Source organism: Schistocerca piceifrons, chromosome 4 (assembly GCF_021461385.2).
Source record: "Schistocerca piceifrons isolate TAMUIC-IGC-003096 chromosome 4, iqSchPice1.1, whole genome shotgun sequence".
Classification (NCBI taxonomy): domain Eukaryota; kingdom Metazoa; phylum Arthropoda; class Insecta; order Orthoptera; family Acrididae; genus Schistocerca; species Schistocerca piceifrons.
This window is the reverse complement of record NC_060141.1, coordinates 701,848,274-701,858,268: the sequence shown is the minus strand read 5'-3', so window position 1 is coordinate 701,858,268 and position 9,995 is coordinate 701,848,274. Positions and strand designations below refer to the sequence as shown.

At 42.6% G+C, this 9,995-nt stretch overlaps 1 non-coding gene across 1 annotated transcript; it reads right to left on the bottom strand.

Annotated features, from left to right (window-relative positions):
* Positions 1-7,869: 7,869 nt before the first annotated feature.
* Trnas-uga lies at positions 7,870-7,944 on the bottom strand. The gene has a single exon. It is a non-coding gene; the product is annotated as a tRNA-Ser (tRNA).
* Positions 7,945-9,995: the final 2,051 nt, after the last annotated feature.

The window sequence follows — 9,995 nt, the reverse complement described above, 5'->3', positions numbered from 1 at the left end:
AGTACTCATGTGAATAACTTCACACTTTTCCTTATTAAGGTTCAATAGCCACTTATCGCACCATACAGATATCTAATCTAAATCATTTTGCAAATCGTTTGATCGTCTGCTGACTTTACAAAACGGTAGTGATAGCATCATCTACAATCTAAGACGGCTACTCAGATTGTCTCCTATGTCATTAATGTAGATCAGGAACAATAGAGGGCCTATAACACTTCATTGAGGAACGTTGGATATTACTTCTGTTTTACTCGATGACTTTCCGTCTATTAGTACGAACTGTGACCTTTCTGACAGGAAATCGTGAATCGAGTCGCACAACTGAGGTGATACTCCGTAGGCACGCAGTTTGGTTAGAAGACGCTTGCGAGGAACGGTGTCGAAAGCCTTCTGAAAATCTAAAAATAAGGAATCAATTTGACATCCCCTGTCGATAGCACGTATTACTTCATGAGTATAAAGAGCTAGTTGAGTTTCAGAAGAACGTCTTTTTTTTGTGAATCATTGCTGACTATGGGTAAATAAATCGTTTTCTTCGAGGTACTAGATAATGTTCGAATACAGTGTATGTTCCAGAACCCTACTGAAAATCGACGTTAGTGATACAGGCCTGTAATTCAGCGGATTACTCCTACTTCCCTTTCTTTGTATTGGTGTGACCTGAGCAATTTTCCACTCTTTAGATACGGATCTCTCTGTAAGCGAGTGGTTGTATATAATGGCTGAATATGGAGCTATTTTTTTAGCATACTCTGAGAGGAACCTGACTGGTATACATTCTGGACCGGAGGCCTTGCCTTTATTAAGTGATTTAAGCTGCTTTGTTACACCGAGGATATCTACTTCTATGTTTCTCATCTTGGCAGCTGTTCTTGATTTGAGTTCAGGAATATTTGCTTCGTCTTATTTGGTGAAGGAGTTTCGGAAAACCGTGTTTAATAACTCTGCTTTAGTGGCACTGTCATCAGTGACTTCTCCGTCTGGGTTCCTCCGGGCCATAATCCGTAGGGTGTGGTCTTCCACTGCAGTAGTAGCCCTTTGGCGGCCTGAGCGAGGCACGTCATTGATAGTTCCTATCTATCTGTATCTCCACCACGTCCGAACAACATAGCTTTGGTTTACTCCGAGTCGCCTGGACACTTCCCTTGTTGAGAGACCTTCATAGCGCAAAGTAACAATGCGGGCGCGGTCGAACCGCAGTATTGACCGTCCAGACTCGGTTGAACTACAGACAACAGGAGCCCTGTATCTGCTTCCTGGTCGAATGACTGTAACTGATCGGCTCCCGGAACCCCTCCGTCTAATAGGTGTTGCCCATGCATGGTTCTCTACATCTTTGGGCGGGTTCAGCGACATCTCTGAACAGTCAAAGGGACTGTGACTGTGATACAGTATCCACAGTCAACGTCCGCCTTCAGGTGATCTGTGAACTCGGGTGACGCAAAACATTTATTGTGTTTGTACATTGTTTCTACTTGCAGTAGACTCTCGCAAAGAGCAATTTTCTGGTGACTGATACCAGCTTATCTTTCGAACCCAATATGAAATCTGATAGTCGGATGGTTTTAATTAATATCCGCGTGGTTATCACTGACCCCATTATACCACGAAAAGCGTTATTGTGTCCATCCTTTCGTACATAGTGATATTGCGAGGGGCAGTGTAATTTATAGAGTGAGAAGTTGAATACAGAGTGTATCACAATTAAGAACGTATACACATATAGTTGAAATTACACGATACCAGAGGCAAAAAAGTCTCACTAAACATAGGGTAGAAAATGCACACCATACGAGCTACGAGCAATTTTTCATCTTCAGTACTGTAAAGCAATTCTCTTCTACTGCAAGCTCTTTGCTTTCCACATTTTGGGAAATAGTAGCATGGACCAAAACAATAAAAATGTGTCCAGTAAACATGTGCTCTAAAATGCATACCTTAATAGCTGTGAGAACGTGCTCATCTTCCCTGCTTGGAAACACAACGCTTCTAATGAACAATTGCACTTTAGGGCAAATTTTTGGAGGAAATATTTTCTTCTTTTTGTCCATACTACTAATTCGCAAAAAGTGGAAAGCAAAGAGTTTGCAGTAGAAGAGATCTGCTTAACTGTATCGGAGATGAAAAATTGCTCGTAGCTGATAAGGTATGTCTTTTCGACCCTATTTTTAGGGAGACTCTCCTGTACTTTCAACTGTATGCGTTTACACTATTAATTATGATACAACCTGTATAAAATTTTACGTGACGTCGTTTTGTTAGAACAGACGATTATTTCAAGTCTGACAGATTACAAAGTTAAGAGGAGGCAAGATCTTGTCAGGACAACTTATTATATTATTGCGAAAGTGAACTACATTAGCCGACGTTTCTTTTCACCTACGTAATATAGTACAAAAAGGTGGCGTTAGTAGTATTTGAAAGGTGCCACAATACTATTAGGAGTTGACATCATGAAAACAAAGACGTTTTCGTTGCGCAGAATCTTCTCACAAAATTTCAATCAACAACATTCTCCTCCGAATGCGAAAATACGTAACGAAAAGTAATGATCCTAATAAAATATGGGAAATCAGAGTTCGCACGGAAATTATAGGTGTTCGTTTATTCCGCACTCTGTCCAAGTTTGGAATAATAGTGAATGATTGTGAAGGTGATTCGATAAACCATCTGCCAGGATCTTAAGTGTGATTTGTGAAGTATCAACGTAGATCTAGATGTAGGTACGTACGGACATCAATTTTTGTAATTAGTATGGATAAAAAGAGGCCTACGTCGGGAAACGACCTCTTTGTATATCTTCCACGTTACTTCGAATTAGCCTACTTACGTTGTAAGCCCCTGTAGCAGTAGTGCCGGGAGAGCCGCCTTTATACGGCAGTGGGAGCGTTGGCGTGGGGCCGGGCGCTAATGACAGTCCAGCGGCGAGACGCCCCGAGCTGTGCGGGATGCCGGCCGGCAGGCGTCGCACAAATAAGACGGCAGCGCGGCGACGCACCTGCTTTGATGTAGGGCCGCGGGGGGCGCAGACTTTGAGCCGCAATCAGGCGCGCTCGCCGGCAAGTGTCCCGGCTGCCCCGGCGCTCCGGGCGCTGGACGGCGCGGCGCCCGCCGCCCGCTGCAGCAGAGACCCAAACGGATTACCTGCCGCCTGCCGCCGCCGTGATTGCACAGAGAGGAGACCGGCCCGCCGAACTCCGCCCCAAGTGTGGTTCCGCGCCCGCAGCCGACAAACTCGCCCAACTTCGCTCGTACGCCGTGGCCGGTCGGAGAGAGCTCGCAGCCCGAGCACGTGCCTTTATTAGCGTCTTTCGGCCCGGCGGATTAACGAGGCGTGTGAGAGATGAACTTGCGGAGTACCGGGTGAGCCCGGCTAGCTGGCGTGACGAAACTGTCGTCTAATAGCGCTCTCCCGTATAGTCTGGCACCTGTCTTAAGTGGGAGGGGGACATGGGCGGTGGACACAATGATCACTCACCTCCCTGTCCGCATCTGGACTTTAGATACAGAGTTTCCATCGGTCAAATGTCTGAGCGGAGCAAAAACAAGAATCTCTATAAATTAACAGACATTCGCAAACAAACGAAGACTGCAAAATGGACACATTAAGCATCGAAATAACCAGAGCGAAGTCTACGTTGGTCAAAACGGGATATTTTCTTGAAAGTGAGGCATAGTTATCCAAAAAAAAAAATTAATTAGTAAAGAAGAAAATCTGAATTTCAATATTTTAAACATAGCTGCACAACAGCAACGGTTTCACGTAATAAAATTATAAACAGCCGACCAGTTGCAACGGATAAAGAAATTATTTACCTAGGTTTCGACAAATATAAATTTGTCTTCTTCAGAAGGTAGCAATTTTACATTAGTAAGGACTAATGTACCATCGCCGTTTTTACAATTGTTGGCATAGATCCATGTGTCAAAAATGAACTATAGCCTTAGAATTAGGGTCTGTCACGTAAATATAAAATAGCTCATGGATCTTGCAGAGCTCACGACCGACTCGATTGTTAAGAAATAATTAATTGGTGATCTAAAGCAATATTATTTTCCGGATTTTCATTGCCAAACAAAGCATTCCAGCTACACAAATGAGGTAACAATTAGAATGGGGTGCGGCCTACTTTGGAAGAAAAGAAAATTCAATCACGGCAATTAAACAGAAAAGTAATTTGTCATTTGACTGAAAATTGCAATGTGAATATTTCTCGGAGATTTCATAACCACATTAAGAGGGGCAAATCGGCCAAAGGGTAATCAACTTCCCATAATCAGTTATAGTTTTGCAAATGATAACATTTAACAGCTTGAATGTAGTAAGTGTAGTTAAGAAAAAATTAATTAGTGGAAATTTTTCCCATTTTCTTAGCCAACAAAGACATGGAAAATGGACCCTCAGTGTAACAAATAGATTGACCTTCAGCCTAGTTTTAAAAAAATAATCACATTAATTTAGAGAAACGTAATTGGTGATTTGAGGGAAAATTACGCAGTGGGTATTTGTTAAAACGCTCAAATGTAGAAAAAGGGTATCAAATTGGCCATTGTTTTAGTACTGCAAAAAAGCATTCAATTTTTTGAAAGGTATCAGGGTAATTACGAAATCCTTAATTAATACTTCGGGTGGAAAACTGAAATACTTCACTAACAGCATGTGCTATTAAGTGATGTGTCGAGAAGAACACTACCTCCAGGCCTAGCTCTTTTGCACATGAAAAGTTACATTGCTGTGATATTTAAGTCACAGAAAGGAATTCTCCGAATCAGATACTATATTTAGTACATTTCGAGCACACAAGACGCTAAGAAGGCAAATGAGGGGATAAAAATTTCATCACTTCGTGGTGCAATTATTTTGCGTAAACAATGTAGCATTTTTGTGGTACTTGATATCTTAAATGGCTTCCATCCAATGAAACACCAAATTGAGGACATTTTGAGAACAGAATAGTAATTCTAACATAATTATGACTCGGCGCTGCCAACACAGATTAGGTGGCGCAATCTCTGTCAAGCGTGCCTCAGTACTATTTACAACAATCGCAGGAAAAAATAAGAAAGGCAAAACTGCTCACGAAAACTGTGATTCAGTTCCAGTTAAAAATTTAAAAGAGTATCAGTTAGTATCTGTTTGTAATAATAAAGAACGTGAAAATATACAATAGCGAAACGTCGTTAGCAAACAGGAAAGCCGTATTTTTGGCTTATTGGCTTATGGTTACCATAGTACCGAATCTGAATTTGCAGTTACAACAGACAAGGCTCAAGGTCAGAGATAGGGGGTAAGAGGAGATGCATAGAGGTGTGACAGGAAGTCAGGAAGGAGGACATGAACAGAAACAGGGGGTAGGAGGGGACGGAGAGGGGAGAGGGGAAGATGAACAGAGAAACAGGGAGGAGATGCTGGACAGAGATAGGGGGAGGAGGTGATGGAGAGAGACAGGGAGAAGGACGAGGAGATGGACAAAGAAAGGGAGAGGGGAGATGGACAGAGCGGAGAGAAGGAGATTAGCAGGTATATACAGTTCCAGTACATATTAGAAACGTGTTCTTTCTCTTTTTTTTTCCATTTAGATTGAGCTACAGCAAAGCTTGGCCGGATACAGCTAGTAACAAATATCAAAACATTATACGGCTTCGCGCTACGCTCAGTACGTGTCAATACGGTCTACAGTGTATAAGATTCTCCACATGATACGTCACCTCTAGCAGGCGTGTCCCCGCGCTCTGAAACCATCTGCGGCGCAACCAAATGAATGATACTCTGGCCAGCCGGAGTGGCAGTGCGGTTCTAGGCGCTACAGTCCGGAACCGAGCGACAGCGACGGTCGCAGGTTCGAATCCTGCCTCGGGCATGGATGTATGTGATGTCCTTAGGTTAGGTAGGATTAATTAGTTCTAAGTTCTTGGCGACTGTGCTCAGAGCCATTTGAACCATTTGAACTATGGTACCCTTTCTTCTACCTTGCTGGTGCTGAATGTTCTTGTTCGACTAAAAGCAAGCAGAAGTAAAATTACCATGTAACGTAGGCGAAAAGTGTGGCACGAACGCCACAAAACGACCACATATGTACTGGAAGAATCCTTAGGAAATCTAGTCCATCAAGAAAGAAGGTAAGTTACACAACACTCTTTCGTCCAACACTTGAATATTGCTCATCGGCCTGGGATCCGTTTCCGACAGGATTAATGGGGTAAATAGAGAAGATCCGAAAAAGAGCAGGACATTCCGGTACACTCTCATTTACCAGGCGCAGAGTTAGGAGGGGAGGGAAGTCTCTCTCACAGGCCGTCATTTAGCCGCGGGAATGATACCGTTACGCGATCAGACACGAAGCTAAGTGGATCTGCGGGCCGCCTGGAGGGACTACGAGGAAAAGTCTCAGCCACCACCTGGGACTGAACCCGAGACCTGCGTGGTCGGAGTGTAGTGCTCTGAACACTAGCTGAACAGGGTCACTTAATCTGATCAAGGCTGTTGCTAAGATGCAGAAAATCATGTAGTTAACACTTGGGGATACAGAAAAACATAAGAAATATTGTGTGCGCCTTACATTTTGTGCGGATTATTCCAATTACGATACTGGCTGGTGTACCCGGCTTCGCTCAGCGAGTTGGTGTGAGAGTGGCTGGTAGTTGGAATAAAAGGATGCACTACTTATTCACAGTTCTTAATTTTTCAATCAATTCATGTCATTGTTCTTCGATTTCTCTGCTTTTCACGGTGCTGGTTCTCGTTTGTTGGGAACTCAAACATGGTTCGCGCTCTTCGTCTGTTTCATTTTTCGTCGTTGTCTTTGTTTTCGCCGTTTTGCTTCAGAACTGGCAATATCTCCTCCTCTTTCACGTTTGGGCAGCGTCTAAAAATATAAATCAATTAAACTTTTTATTAACAGACACACTTTAAGTAGGCTGTTTAGGTTTTTTTATTGGTAACGCCACGTAGCGCTCTGTATGAAAATCACTGGCTGTGCTGTGTGCAGTCTGTGGCTGGTTTGCATTGTTGTTGGCTATTGTAGTGATGGGCAGCTGGTTGTTAACAGCGCGTAGCGTTGCGCAGTTGGAGGTGAGCCGGCAGCAGTGGTGGATGTGGGGAGAGAGATGGCAGAATTTTGAGAGCGGACGATCTGGACGTGTGTCCATCAGAAAAAGTAAATTTGTATTACTGGATGTCATGAACTGCTATATATATTATGACCTTTGAACACTATTAAGGTAAATGAGTTGTTTGTTCTCTATTAAAATCTTTCATCTGCTAACAGTGCCTATCTGTAGTTAGTGCCTTCAGTAGTTTGAATCTTTTATTTAGCTGGCAGTAGTGGCACTCGCTGTATTGCAGTAGTTCGAGTAACGAAGATTTTTGGGAGGTAAGTGATTTGTGAAAGGTATAGGTTAATGTTAGTCAGGGCCATTATTTTGTAGGGATTATTGAAAGTCAGATTGCGTTGCGCTAAAAATATTGTGTGTCAGTTGAAACACAGTCATGTATAATTTTTCTAAGGGGACGTTTCATATGGCGACCCTGCCAGGATTGAAACAATGATTCTAATGTGTCACCCAAAGCATCAGTAAAAATTACACCAGTAGGTGAATTGTCACTATGTTTCAGAAATGTTTATACATATATCGGTGAACTGTTTATTGTTTTATCACATATGTCAGCCTTCATTTACACACTCCTCAGCAGGATGAATGGTGACTGCACAAAATTATCTTCTAGCCAAGGACCATAAGCTCAGCAATGTTCCACTAGACCTAGTCCTTCATCTGGCTGTGTTCTAGTTCACAAGCACCATCCATCAGTTTCAGCCTGCACCAACAGAGAAATTCCTTTGAAACTTCCTGGCAGATTAAAACTGTGTGCCCGACCGAGACTCGAACTCGGGACCTTTGCCTTTCATGGGCAAGTGCTCTACCAACTGAGCTACCGAAGCACGACTCACGCCCGGTACTCACAGCTTTACTTCTGCCAGTACCTCGTCTCCTCGTCTCATTCTGGAAATTCCTTTGAGTCTATCAACCTAAGTGGAAGAGACATGACCAGTTCCTCTATCATCCCAGTGTCGATCAGCAACTACACTTTTCATACATTATTTTCGATATTTATTCCCTGTATCACTTCGACTACTCACATTTCGCTGTTTGTTTTTATTCACTGATTGCTCTACTTTTTCGGATAAGAAACTGATGTTGGAACCCACAATGAATCTTGCTTTACATACTCCTACCAATAGGTAGCCCCACTATTAGCCAATTTCAGAGCACACAAAAAGACTTCGAATGGTCCACAACGTTCCAGAACATTCCACAACATTCGAGAGTGTTCTGAAATGTTCTACATTGGTCTAGGATGTTCCCAAACATTCCGGGGTCTTTCCGAATCTTTCAGACTATTACCGAACATTCCAGAACGTCCCGGATCATTATGGAAAGTTTCGGAATGTTGTGGAATGCTCTCAAATACTCTAAAATCTTCTGGAATGTTCTCGAGTACTCTAGAATGTTCTGGTATGTTCTCTAATACTTTCGAATTTTCTGGAATACTCTAGAAATGTGTAGAGGGCGAAACTTCCCAACCTTTATATCTCTAAAAGCACGCTCTTCAAGTAAAAATGGGAATCCTCTTCGTCGATGAGGTATAGAGGACTACATAACTCCCTTTATCGTACGGGGTCTCGTTTCTGAGTTTTTGCGCCACTCGCTTTGTACAGTTACTTTTGTAATATATATTGATTACTGCGTATATGTCGTTATATTCGTACCCAGGTGTCCATAGAATAGTTGAAAGTAACCAATCAATCAAAAAAAAAGTATGAGTACCATTGCTTTTGACGCCAAACACTTCCACTTTTATATTTAAAACCATATTCGGCGATTTAATGGAAGGTGTGCGGCAGATTGCATCGTTACGATACAATGTATTAACTATTCTTCCACTTCCAGATGGAGTGTGTCTAGAGTGACTACTGAAACGCCATTTTGTTAACTGTTACTTATCTAATGATGTTCGAAATGGATATGGATAGGTGAGGGGGCTGAAGAATATTTGTGCTTTGTAGTCTGCAAGCAGCTTTTCGATATTTTCTAATCAGATCCTCTTAATATACACTGATACTTGGATGCGACATTAAGCTACTGAGTACAGTATGGGAAATTTGTGGATTTATAGCAGGTGGTACGGACGGATAACCATCTGAAGCAGTTTTGAACACGTTGTAAGTTTCAACGTTCTCCGAAAATTGTCTTGAGCAGCTAGTTCCACAGTTCACAAACAATGGAAATAACTTAGACCATGTAGCTACAAAGAGTCCAGATCTTCTCGACAGCGTCAATATAGAGACGTGATTTCGGTATCATGGTGTCATTATAACGTTAATGGTTACTGAAATTAATAAAAACATCAAGAAGGCTAGGACAGATAAGAACTTATTAGCATCCTACTAAGACAACGAATAGGCATCACTTAGTTCCAATATGACGGACGTAGAAGATATATAGGCGCTGTAGAACTATGTGCCAAGTAGATGGCTGAAGGACGGAGAAGACTCACCGCGATCCAATAATAAAATTCAGTTCGTTCATCTGCGATAAGATCAAACCGTGAAACAAACAAAATTTTCACTGTCGTACCCCAGCAAAAACTCTTGAAGACACACGAGAAAATTCTGGTCCCACGTACAATCGATTGGAAGCCCTGTATCCAGTCAGTCATTAACAGTATGGCTTGGCGATAGAAGAAGGTAAAACGAAATTTAAAGTTTTAAATTTCGCCTTTTAGTAATCATTCCTTTCAGGGGAGCCTGAAGACCCTAGAGGGGGCGTTTCCAGGTGACGGATCGAGGAATCGCAGATATGGGTGGTATGAGGAAAATCAAATACCTCCCGCCGGCCAACAGGCAGCTGCAGTGTCTGACTAAGAGTGAGCGACTGCAATCAGCGTCTGATCCACCGTGGGTGGCTGGTACCATATGTGGAAAGCAATGGGA